This window comes from Acanthopagrus latus, chromosome 4 (assembly GCF_904848185.1).
Source record: "Acanthopagrus latus isolate v.2019 chromosome 4, fAcaLat1.1, whole genome shotgun sequence".
Taxonomy (NCBI): Eukaryota; Metazoa; Chordata; class Actinopteri; order Spariformes; family Sparidae; genus Acanthopagrus; species Acanthopagrus latus.
In genome coordinates this window covers 31,036,684-31,050,545 of record NC_051042.1, presented here as the reverse complement: position 1 = coordinate 31,050,545, position 13,862 = coordinate 31,036,684, and the positions used below count along the sequence as shown (strand labels likewise).

The following is a 13,862-nucleotide window of genomic DNA, read 5'->3' as shown; positions in this document are numbered from 1 at the left end:
GCTTTAAGTTGAAAGTCTAACTACAAGTGGTGTCACAACTTTACCACACAGTCCTTCACATGCAAAACTGATAGGAGGGGTAAGTTGAGCTTCAAAGATTAAAGCTAAAGCCAGTGACCAAGCTGCCATGTCTGAGAATGAGAACCATGTGGACTTTATGTGATGGAGGGTTTTGGAGGGCACAACAATTACAGATTGAGTCATTAAAGAATACAACAGGGCAGTGAATTTCAGGACTTCAGGTGGAGGTTTTATCTAAATGTGGCTTTTTTTTTTTTTACAGGGCTGACGTATAAACACTTTCAGAAGTGCAGGCACTGGCTTTATAGTGTTTTTATATGAGTGGAAGAAATGGGGTCTCTGTTTTGAAACGTTTCTCTTGGGAATAATCAGTGTGAAGAACAGAAGCTTTCATTGATGGCATAATTAAGCACACAAAAGAATCTGGAATTGTGGGTAATTTCTTCAATACTGTTTTGCAAAGTACCTTTTGATTAAAGTGTTCAAATACTACCTTAATAAGATGGACACAAAGCTTCAAAGGCTACTGAGCCTTCAAGCTGTTTTACTAAAAAGGAAAACTCTTTTTTCCTCTTGTTACGACCCAGGTTTTTGTACTTTTGTCATCATTCCTACTGATTATATAAAAGTTTTTCTCGCAAACATCATTGTTGAGATCGAGGAAGGCAAGAACACCTTCAGCCAGCTAAACAACAGGTTGTTAAAAAGTCCCCCTCCCCACCCCCACCCCACTTCTTTAAGGCGTAAACATTGTCATTAAACTAAAGAAAATGGAGGAGTTTGAGTTTCCTTTATGCTTACATGGTGCAAACTGTCATCCAATTTTATTTTCATTTTTTGCACGACTATTGAAGCTGTTTATTCTACATTCAGTATCAGGTCAAGGCTGGAATTTGAAAAGAGGTGAAAGCTTCACAGAAAATGGCAGCAAATGAAACATTTTAAAGAGGATTAATCATTGAGAGTCTTCTTAAAAAATGGAGAAAAAAAATGTATCTCACAGGTTTATCCTTTTTTTATAGATGTGAGATCCAGCAAAAATGTCCCTCCTGTGGGGATTTATCTCATTTTTCCTTTTGCTACAAGGGCATCCATCCCTCACAAGGACACAAAGAAATACAACATACAAGCATGCTATATTCCCATGTTCACACACGCCTACACGCGAGATCAAATACTGCATACATTGCTTAAATAAGACATGTTTGCTGCTTTCAAATACATAAAAGGCACAACCAAAGAAAGCGAAGGGTTGGCTGTGTGAGCTACAAAACAGATGATGCGGAGCCGAGTTGTTTTAAAGTCTTCACTATATACTGATGCATAGCTGTGATCGCAGTTTAAATGTCTCTTACACGCAGTATATGCAAACTCATCAGCTGTAGTGTAGTAGACGTGACAGAAAGTCAGCAGAGTTGGTGTTCTCATCACCATTCTGCGATCGCACACTTATGTTGTGTCTAACTTGGATTATTTTCTCCTCTCTCCCTGCTTATTTTCTCTACAGGCGTTTTAATGCAAAATCCAGCTGAGATCAATCGCTCCCGATAAACCAGGTCCATACAGACAAAAGTCTCCACGGAGCTGGGGGAGATCTTATATTTAAAACATTATTATACATAATGCACATGGATCATACATTTTTAAACCTTCACTCCCGATACATGGCTGCGGTGCTGTGTAGCTATGTGCTCCCCATAATAAAACTACTTGCCTTCAGGTTTTTGCACTTTTCACACATTGCGCTGGAAATAATGAGCAATGATACACAAAAAAGGGAAAAAAAAGAACGAGAGATGAAGGGAGGACAATAAACAATTTGATATCTCTGGAGTACAAGCGGGAACACTCTCCTTGTTTTCTGTGGTCGGCATTGCCTTTTTCCATTACGGCTGGGTTCAGAGAAGATTTTGACTCTGTGTAGAAAAAGAGAAAATGAGATAAGAAAACTCACACATCCTCGGGGTAGATGTTGATTTGAAAAGGAGAAACAAAAGAATAATACGCTTTGATGTGAAATATAAAACGAACTTCTGCGCAAGCTTTGATGGGAGAATGTCAGGAAACAACGGCCTAATTGGTTGTTGTAATCTCTGCGGAAGTGAGGGCGAAGGGAGGCACGATTGGACAGACGACAGGGTTAAAGTGAGCTATCAGCTAGATGCCAAAGATTTCGTAATCGCATTTCACCGCCAAACACAAAAAGGCAAGGTTGGAGAGTTCCGGAGTCGAATAGGACGACCACCGAAATCTGATAAATAGGGAAGGAAGTTAAAATAATATTGAATACTGCAAAGATTTAGTTCCTTTTAATGTGCTAGTTTGCATTACCACCCTAAGAAACATTTTTGTCAGTCAGCTTTTCTAAAGTCTTCCAAACTTGTCCAGTTAATGAGGCAGCAAGTGCAAACACACCCACAACATCCTTAAAAGCAAAAATTAGATATACCACTGACTACATCCATGGTTACGACCAGAGACACTATAGTAATAAAGTACAGCTTGTTCTGCTTTATGGGCATCATCTGCACTTCTGGAAAAATGTTTTAGACCTATAAAATTTTCTTGGCCGAGAGTACCCTGTTATGTAATGCAACCATAATCCCACATCTGCAGTCGATGGTGAAGATGTGGTTTAGGAACTATTCACTTCTATACAAAGACATGCATCTTTAAAACGCTGAGCACTGATGGTGCTTTTGAAATGTTTTTGAGTGGGTGAGGCCACCGGAGAGTTGGTTATTTTGATTATTTACTGTAATTTGGTGCATTGATTGATGTAAAAATGAAAGCAGCTTTTATATGCACCCTTTGTTGTGGGCCTGGCCTAATTCCTGGTGGGTAATATTCTTGCATTGTTGCAAAAGTTTTTTTGTTGAAATTTCAATTTCTTTACATCATTTCTTACATCTATCTATCATTGTTTTATTTATTATTTTAGTTTTTGCATATAACTCTGTAAACACTTATATTTTATACTCTATTGTCTTGAACTGGGCCCAGTGTGTGACCCTGACCCGGGGAACCCACTGGCTGTTACTGTTTTTTTCTGGCACAATATTTTCCTTTGAGACACATCCAAGGTTGACATATGTAGCAAACTTGGCATATCACGTTCACATTAAATGCCTATTAGCTGACTTTCACAACAGGAGGCGGAGGGCACAGAGATGGCATTATTACAGCCAACAAGGCTGCCAAGCGGCTGACCGCAGAGTATCCACATCAGTGGATATTTTCAAGGATGTGGGGATATTTCCAGACGTTTTTGTTGCAACTAAACAGGTATTTCTAACATTTTTTGTTCCTAAGCCTAACCAGAGCATCAGCACAGCACTGTGACAAGAGGGAAATAGAAAATTCAACCTAAACAAATGTAAAGTTGCAACACAACTTTTCTGTGGTATTCCAGAAATATACTTGGCTAACATTTATTCTGGAAACTGGGTTGGACATCGATTTGCTCACAGTCTGGTTGGGTTTATGCACAAAGACCACAGGTTTAGGAAAAAAATCACGCTTTGACTTCTCCTGGTTCTGGCTCCACCAACAGCTGGAAATCACTCCAGTTACGGGGGGGGAAAAAAAAAACAAAAAAAAAAAAAAACGACCCAGTGTTGTTTCCACTGACACAACAGAAATACATCCTGACATCTCATTTAAAAATCCTGTGGTTTCATGCTTACAAATATTGAAACACAACCTCCAACAGTGGAATCTCAGTTGGTATAACTACTGATATAATACATAATAAAACCTTTTTGTTCGCAGAAGCCCAAACAGCAAATAATTCATTCTTAAGAGTGGGCTGCCTATATGAAATACATTTCTTCCCGTGCATATTTTTCATATTAAAAACATAGCTCATCCATATAACCACCAAGAGCAGAAATTATTTCCAGGTTTTGCAAACAGCAGTGTAAAGCAGCAGCATCCCTCAGTGCCCGATGCGAGCAAACGGGATGAGCTTGCAGAACTGGCTCCCAATGAGGAGAAAAAGAGGCTTTGCAGATTTTTCTTACTCTGCAACAATAGAGATATCCACAGTAATTAAGTAAGTCCAATAAAAACATTGATAGTACAATAATGAAATAAGCCATGTTACGATTGAGGCCTCAGAGTCTAGGAGAAAGCTATTGTAATTGAGGAGCAGTTGTGTTATCCCAAGCTCCATTAAAATTTCATCACCCTTGCACATTTCCATGAATGGCATTATTCAAATTATGCTAAATCACATCAGCTTGCCTGCTTGGCAATGCAACATTGCCCATTACAATGACCGAGGCAAGATTCCCAAAGTCTAGAACGGGGTCTGCATGTGATTTACCAGCATGCTTCATATTCTAAACAGATGCTGAAAAGTATCGGCCCCTTGGCCTCTGAATATTTGAAAGATTGAGGAATACGAATACTGAAACCAACACAAACCTTTTGTTTATTCAGAAAAAAAAAAAAACAGCACATGCGGTTAAAGATTAAAAGTCTGAACAAAATTGGCTGTAAGACCTCTTTCTGCATAAATATTCTGTGTTGATATTTATTACATCTATCACCACAGGTGTTTCAGCCACACACAATTGTTCATAGTGTTGGAATGTTTTATGCGATTTCACCACTGCATTCATTACCAGTGACTGTCTAACATTGTTGGCTGAACATCTGAAGATAAACATGCAAGAAAAAACATGTGTATCAACAGGGTGGGCAATGAGAAAATTCATAAGCAGCAGCATGTTGTTCTCACTGCGGCACAGTTCATCCTGTTCACCACACATCCAAAAAAAGTCCAACACAGCTTGACACTGATTTGTTATTTCATGTAACTCAGTTGGCAGTGAAATATTCATCAGGTGGAGGGGAGCGCCGACTCTGCTGCCCGTAATAAGTCACCTGCTAACACGTTGAGTGCTTCCTGTCTTAACCCAGGCCATGGGAACATCATTATGATTACAGCAGTGATTTCATGATACCTGGCTGTTAATAATACATGATAAATAGCGGGATGAATGGAACAAAGCAGTGTGTAATATTAGGTGACCCCGTGTTATTAGCACTGAGAGGAACCATCAGTGAGTTGCCTTAACCTGCCTTAATGAGGTCTCCCTGCTGCGGCAGTGAAAGGGACGATTGGTGCATACGATAAAAGGGGGGAACCAGGAGCTGACGCTGGAGAACCTGAGCAGTGGTGTGTGTGGTCGCTGTGCCTACGGCTGACATATAGACATATATACATATAACATGCATGCATACATATAACATACATATAAAATACATACAGTACATACATACATATAACAGACATCTATACGTACAACATACATACAACAAGATCCATATATATATAACATACACACGTACATATACAGTACATATACGTATATGCAGTACATATGTACATATATACATACAACAGATACACATATATCATATATAACAGTGAAACTAATTACCTAATGTTGAATTAACTATATATTTACCATTTATTAATATCAGTTAATATAAAGTATTGATCCTAATTGTTTAGAAACCATGATCCATGACTCGATTATGTTCAGAGACAACTCTTGAGAAAGTTTGTGATTTTGGTGAAATGTCCATAAAACAAATCTTACGTCTTAATTCACTGCCGACCTTTTCTGTATCAAAACAGACAGTGATCCCTCCTTAAGCTTAACCAAGTGCTGCCAGTGAACATAAAACCATTACACAGAGATGAAGAATGCTGTTGTCACTGCGGGTGGATGGTATATCCGTCACTGAACATTTCACTGATACCTTCAGTATTAACCTTTTTTGTTTCCCCCAGGTAGTTAAATTAACAACATTTTCTCATTAAGTTAATTGGAATCTCTCTCGAAATGTATTTGCTGTTGCAAATTTGTTGTGTATATACACATCATTTCCAGGAGACAGGCCTGCTTTGGATCAACTGAAGATAATTAAGAAACACACTAAACATTTACTTTGCACCAAATGTCAGAGAGCGCAGCTGGCTACAGACGCTGATTTGCCATCATTTCCTGTTTAAATTACACCAAACATGGTTGCTTAATTTTAATAGCAGTGGTGTTTAATGTAAATCCATTTCCTGTGTTTAGACTGCAGAGACGGAAAATGTAATATACTATATGATTTAATTAGTCATACACTATAAAATACGTAAGCAAGTAATAAATAGATACAATGAGAAAGCGTGCTCATCTCCTAAGATAAGGTGAGATATAACCAAGTGATCCAGAATACGCTCTGTTCTCAGACTGACGTAAGTTCTTGATGGACCTTCTTACATCATGTCCCCCCCCCCACTGCTTAAACGTCTGCTGTCTGTGAGTTTATGCTGCTGTGAGACATGCCAACATGTCCTGCCTGTGGCTTCCACTGCATCGGTGCACATCCGCAGCAGTTGTTCTTCTGCAAGTGGATGCATAATGTCTAGTGGTGTAACATAGATTGTATACATGTGTAGATTGCGTGTACTGCGCAAAAAAATACAATACAATCTCAAGATATGACAAGAAATTAATGCCAGTGTCGACTGACTGGTGACCACTTGCTACGTGAAAACGGTTCACTATTTACTGTTGCAATCAATAATTTAAATTCAGAATTGTATTGTGCCCCAAACACTGGCTCAATATAAGCGCATTGCCAGTCATCTATTAGGTCTGTGTACCAAATACGCATGCACATGATCCCATGTTCAATAATCTAATGACGTTTTTAATGGCAGCAGATCTGTTTAAACAGACTCACACGAGGATTTCATGTCCCCTCCGAGCATCCGAGCGTTGTTGTAAGAGGATACTGATCACCACAGTTTCCTCGTGTCAATCAAAGCTCAATACTTGTCCATCACAGTGGAACAAAATATTCCTCATACGGCTTAACTGTTGCCGTCCTCTCGAGTCTTACAAAATATTTAATGTACTTGGAGGCATTAATACATCCAGTCTAGATGCAGTAGTGGTCATTATTTAGAAATGTTTCCACACATGACCTATAAATTCTAAGAAAGGACACATAAAGATAGAGTAAGGAGACAGTGAGTCAATGTTAAGACCACCAGTACCTATAGTTTTACATTTTGACAATTAGCTGTAAGACCATACCACATACCTTTAAGACAGAGTGTGTGGAAGCTTAGCAAAGCAGTTTGTGTCTCCTACATGACGTAATGTTATCTAAAAAAAACAAAAAACAAAACAACAGAGCCATAAAGCTAATTAAGCGAGTCAAATTAATTACAAGTAGTGTAGCTGCTTGTTAAAGCTCTTTCTAAATGAAGGGGAAGGGGTGTGGGAGCAAAGGGGGGGCTAAAAGATGACCTCCCCCCAACCATGGACCGAGTACAAGACCCATAAACAGACGTGACAGATGGTTGGCAGAGTGCGCAGATAGATGAATTACGTGGATGTGTATGTACGAGTGGACACACAAGAGATGTGTATCTGCAGCCATCGTGTTCGCAGACATGTAGCATCACAGCCTGTTTGTTCCTGTCTTAACCTTGACTTTATTTACCACTATTAATTTGCAATGCATGCCACGTGTGTGTGTGTGTGTGTGTGTGTGTGTGTGTGTGTGTGTGTGTGTGTGTGTGTATATATATATATATATATATATATATATTCTGCTGGATGACTAAACTTTATTGTGGGAAACCATATCTGGTAAATTAAGTGCTGCCTCCCTTTCACAGAAAACACAGTCTGAATAAGAAGACATGAATGTGACAAGATGACGTGTGGAAGTATTATTATTATTATTATTATTATTATTGTTGTTTGAGGTATTATTTTCTGCCAGAGACTTCCGTTTCATCCCCGGGGGTGGCAGCTGATTGACAGTAAGCACAGCACCAAATAATGTGCCCACTGAGACGAAAACACAAAAACTCAGCTCAGAAAAAAAAAAAAAAAAAGACAAAACCGACACTTAGCCAAAATGAAGGCATCATATTTACCATGATAAATTATCTCGCCCTGGCTACGGTTTCCAAGTCATTAAAAGGATTGTTTCACACTGTCCAAAAAAAAAAAAAAAAAGAGTGGCATTTAATAAAGAATTAAATTCTTCAGCTAGACAATGCTTGAAATAATTTGAAGGCCACGAGCGGCACAGGCAATCTGAACGTAATTTACAAAAACCCTGGTATTACCTTTCGAACGTGATATTTTTCTCATTCTCAGACGGAACCACTGACAGAGAGGGCTTCAAGAGTAGAAGATGGACATGCTTTCCACAGGGATCATCTGAATCAGAAAAAGAAGAAGAGGCAGGAGCGTTACTTGTCAGTCATGTGACAGAGACTCATTACACTCACACATCACCGAACCAGAGACTCTCTCTCAAGTGTTTATTACACTGGGCTTCGGGGAGAAATCGATCTAAAATGACAGCTGTTAGGTCCATTCCTGTGGAGAGTGAAGTTGACCTGTACACGGTGACGCCTGCGTGACTGGTCTACCTGCGTGATCTTATCACAGGCTGTTTTATCTGGTTACTCTGAGGCTTCTGTTGGTTGCATTTTTTACATTAAAGGGAAGGAAGACTGAGGAGAAAGCACGGTGTGAAATAGAGATGCGACAACCATTCCATCGGTTGTCAACAATTTGATTAACCAGCAACTGTTTTGATAATCGATTTAGCGTTTCAGCATTTTCTGACACTTTCTAGACCACACAACCAGGAATGGGCAATATACCCACAGCATATAACCCAGATAACCAATATAAGACTTAACAGGATGTAATTTACAGATCTTGCCCCACTGTTCTAATACTAATACTGCCACTTTGTCATTATATCCACATTACTGATGATTATTTAACAAAAATATCATTGCATCAACATCTTTTTTATGTACCACCACTCACTCCTGCAATGCTTTGTTGTAAAATGTATACTTTTTGGTCAAACCATATAGTACAATTTTTGGGGATAGAGATATAGCTTAGAAATATCACTATATTATTTTAAAGGTGTCAAGAGTTGCTCCCAAACTGTAGGGGGCAGCAAAACGGTCCATGCTGCTCATTATACTGGACTATACTGGTCTATTCTGTTGTGTAGCTAAGCTTGGCTGTAGCAACTACTTTCCATTAGACAGAAGCTCAGGTAGAAAAAGAAACAGAACATAGAACAAGGAATATTTTCAGATCTTAACATTTAGGATTTATTTAGTGGTGCTTGTGTAAAGACTGACCAGACTGTGTTGGTGAGTTGTGTGTTTGACTCATCTATGTTCTGTAAAGGAGAAAAAACTTGAATTCTGAATGTGTAGTTTTTCTGTTTAGTAAGGACACTAAGTGTACAATTATTTACTTTCTTTGCAGTTTGTGACTTTATTGTGTCAGACTGGCTGCTTTTACATCTCCAAGATGGAACTACACGGCCTATCAGGATGGGCTGGGGCTAGCTGGTTAGCATGCTAGTCTAAGTCGTAGCTAGCATTGGCACCTTTTGCGTTTGCTAGCCAACATCACAGTTTACGATGGAGTCTCTCTACTGTTCATACCTGAGAGACACTGAGAGAAAACTGATGGAGTTATACCGACTTCTAAAACGACACTGGAACAGGAATGATTTTTTTCACTGATGAAGACATCAAACAAACATCTGTTGCTGACAGGAAACAAAGTACCTGATTCCAAAATTCTCTTCAGCCTTTAGAAAAAAACAGTCAGAGTGCTTATTTTGACTATTTTTTTCTTTTGAGCAAGCATCTTAAAATCCGTCATCAGTCCAGGAGCTAATTGATACTCTCTTGACACAAAAGATGCAGCACACTTTTGAAATGGCAACTGCCCCCACCTGCCCCCCCTTCTTCACTCAGTACAGCTTATACTGCATTTTGAAAGTCTTTAAAAAAAACCTGTAGCTCCCAGTTGGATAAAGAAATGAACAACTGCACACAGCAACACTTCCTAGTATGTTGTAGTGTTGCGGGGTCTGTGGGGAACCCGGAGCATAGCACAGCTGTTAAGTACTTTTAGCAGAGCTATTGTTCAGTGAAACAAAACAGCCCATTCAGCTTGGCTGGTTTCCAGAGCACTCCTATAGCGGCCAAATGTTTATCATTGTTTTGACACTGCATAGGATAGGACAGCATGGGGTATGCCTATAGATAGCGGTGTCGAGTTGGTGTGTGTGTGTGTGTGTGTGTGCATGTGTGTGCATGTGTGTGTAAAGAGAGACAGAGAGGTTGTACAATGCGTTGATGCTCCAGAAACAAATTAGTGCTATCGTGTAAGTTGTGACTATTTACCATACACCTTATTTTTTTTCTCTCTCTCTCTGTGTAATTCCTCTTGGGTAAGTGCAGTGGTAACTCAGTGAGCACGCAGCAGCTGAAATGAGGTCTATTTACAATCTCAGGGGGTCTCGTGTGTTGTACGTCCAACACACATGTTTTCATTAGCTGCCACTCCTCCAGAGTGATTCCTCTGCCGCCTCCTAATGATTGCCGTTTCCTTTTTGCCCTTGAATCTGCCACAGTTTGACTCTTCGTGGGGGCCGTAACGGTACAGGACAGAAATGAAGAGGTGCTGTATTATCTGTTCTGACTGCAGTCCGATAGCTGCTGCTATGCTGATTGTGCTTCCCCATCTCTCCTTACCCATTTAATCTCTTCATTCTGGCAGCGTGCACAGCCAGGACAGTTCTGCTTTATTCTAATTGCATACTTTCGATTAAAAAAGCTTGTTTTCCTTGATTACTTTGATGTTGAAATGGGAGCAGGGGAGCAATTCACATTCATTCGGCAGTATGTTTTTCCCCCCCGCTCTTTTGTGCTAACAGCAGAATTCCTATTTATATATTGGCAGTGGAACTAAATTACTGCAAACATCTCTGTGGGCCAGCCAGGCATAACAGATTGGCAGGGACTTGTATTATATCAGTGCCCCCTACTGGCTGCAAGCAGAAGTGCACCACTGTTAATTCCAGGCACGTATGGCATCAGGGGCTGTTAGAAACACAGTGGAATGGGCTCCTAGATTCTTTGCTGGGGCTGCTGGAATATTTGCTAAATGAATCCCTCATGACTGGAATTGCTGTGCCAGTGTGCTGCTATGTGCACATACCAGGAATGACTCCAATTTACCTCCACATTATCAGCATTTAGCATCACACCAGGAGGAGAGCGAGTCCAGCAAGGCTTCACCTCCAAGATCACCCATAGTTGATGCATTCGTAAGCATGAGGAGCCTTTGATTTTTGGAAAAGCCAGATGTCTTTTATAGTATTCATGCAAAGATCTTAAAGAGAAGGCAAAAAATAAATAAATAGAAGATGGGTGAGATATGAATCAAAGGGGGAGGGACTGATGTTTTGTAAAGACAAGTCCCCCAGAGGAACTAGAAGATAAAGAAGTGAGGACGCCTTATCTGTGTTTTGATGCTAAATGCTACATGCTACTCGGGCTAAGGGCTCAACTGTCCACACAGGAAGAAAAGCCTGATCATCCGTGCATCATTCATGGCCTCCACTGATGTTAACCCACCAGTGTACAGGGGCAGGTTTACGACTAAAGGCGTGGGTCGACTCCCCCGCCGGGATGTGAGCGTCTCTCCCCGGAGTCCCATCACACACTGCTCCAACACAAGCAGACATCAAGGGGCTTTTGCTCTTTTCATATTTGGCTCTCTCTATCTCTCTCTCTCTCCTCCGTTTCTCTCCTCTTGCAACAGTGAACGGTGAAAAAGTGAGCTGCACGAGGGTGCAAGAAAAAAAATGCAGCAAACAACCGCCTCATCGGCCTATTAGCACTCACCTACAGATCAATTAGGGGCGCTCAACTGCTGAGAGCTCAGCTTGAGCAAGAAGCTTGGAGATTAAAGCAAAGATTTGGGCGGGGTGGGGAGAAAAAAAAAGGATTTCTTATTGCTATGTGTCTGTGCAAAACGACAAATAGATACTGACAGAGACAAAAAGCATGAAGGAGAGAGCTCCGCGAGCACAGAAGACATAAATGGGCACGATGTGGCAAGCAGGCAATGCCATGAAACAACACACGGTCCTCGACTGTGAATTTCAGATACTTTATTTACATTAATGGACACATAAAAATGCCATAAAAAGCCTTTTAAAGAAATTGCATGGTTATCATTCAAAGTCCAACATAATTTAAAGCTTTTTTTTTTTTTTCTTGAGGTAAGTAAATGCCAACCTGCTGAAATGTCACAAAAAGTTCATGATAGCTGAGAACCGAATCTCGTTTTCAAGTGCTGCCATCCCGTCACATTCACAGCACAAAAAGGCAGCTTTGATTCTGCTTTTTCTTTTTCTTTCACCAAAAGTTTGAAGCATTATTTTTTGAGTACTTGATAAAATAAAACAACAAGCTCTGTTTTAATACAATAGCTCCATTGACGACCATCCTTCCGTCTCCCGTCATGTCAGAGTCTGTTGCCAGCTGCACCTTGGGATGAGGCTGTTTGTCTTCATTAGCATCCCGTGTTTCTTCAGTGTTTTCATTAGCAAGGTCCCCCTCCTGTATTTGTCAACCGCAGTGAAAGGCCAGAGACACAACAGAATCCGGGTCACGCTTTAATCGTTTTCATGCTATCTCTACCGCTCTCTGAGGTGTTTGTCTTCCATTAGCCGAGGAGAGACTTTCCCACAGTGGGGGTTTCTCAAGCAGCTGGTACAGGCCGACCCTGCCAGTCTTGAGAACGGACGGGGGGGAATGAAGCTGCAGGTTTTTTTTTTTTTGTTCCCAAGCATTCCTTATTTCCCACCTGCGTATGCCCGCAGCATGATGGCTGTGCTTGAAAAAAACTGCCAACAACGAGGTCCAGATGAGGTGAGCTGCGATTTAGCTCAACCTGGAGAGAAATCAGGTGTTCTTTGCAACAAAACACAGGCCTGGAAAGCAGCTTTCAATGATGCTAATAAATATGTCAGCGTTATATATCGTAAGAGGGGGAGATTTTATGAAAAGCATTAAACCTCTCGGACCAGTAGAGATACTTTGTTTTAATCTCATGTGACTCGCTTTCATTGTATCTACAAAGGTCATTTTGCCAGACTGTAAACATGTCATATCAAATCCAAATTATTTTCAGCCTCAAAAATGAGGTCAGGGAGTTTGCAGAGAGGGGGGAAAAAGCGCACACGTTCATGGAAAGTAGCGACATTAGTGCATGTGTATGAACTTCTGTAATGACTAAAGCCATTACACACATCCTGACGCGCTCGCGTACCGTCATCAGTCTCACTAACCTGCTCGACACAACAGTGATGCATAATCATCCCACGTCGTGACCTCTAATTAAACTACGTGGAGTAAGTTTGAGGAGGACGCGTCTCCTCCGCTTCATTTGCGTGTGTAGCCAGTTGTAGAGGGAGAATTAAGGCACCGTCAGCAGTTTAATGAGCCTCTCACCTATTGTTTCCAGCACTTTTTTTATGTGGTACTGCATCTCCGTTCCTCGCTCTCAACAAAAAAAAAAAAAAAAGACTGTAGATACTGCTCTCGGTGTGTAAGTTGCTGTGATTAGCAGCTGTGATTTAAGCTCTTTCTTAATTAACCTTGTTCTTTAATTCCCTCCCTCACTAATTTCCAGGGGAGACAATGGAGTCTCTGCACCGGCTGCTCCCGGGACTGAGAAGTATTCCAACGACAGGCTGATGGAGATATGATGTATCTCGCTGTGTGCGCGTTAACCAAGTCGATATGAGATAGATGAAGAGGATAATCTTAAATCATTAGTCTCATTGATTGTTTGGGTCTGCACTGGCTTCTTTTTATGTCGGCTCCTTTCCTCGAGCACAATATACTATGTTCACTACTACTACTGCAGTTTCAGTATAGGGTACGTACAGTATTTGGATCTACC

General features: G+C 40.6%; 1 protein-coding gene across 2 annotated transcripts in view; it reads right to left on the bottom strand.

The window, feature by feature from the left end:
- Positions 1–13,862, bottom strand: part of tox3 (TOX high mobility group box family member 3) — a 167,723-nt gene that overhangs the window by 127,703 nt on the left and 26,158 nt on the right. For both annotated transcript variants that reach the window (XM_037096023.1, XM_037096022.1), the window contains one exon: positions 8,180–8,273. The gene's annotated coding sequence lies outside the window, so the exon portion shown is untranslated. The remainder of the gene's footprint in view (positions 1–8,179; positions 8,274–13,862) is intronic.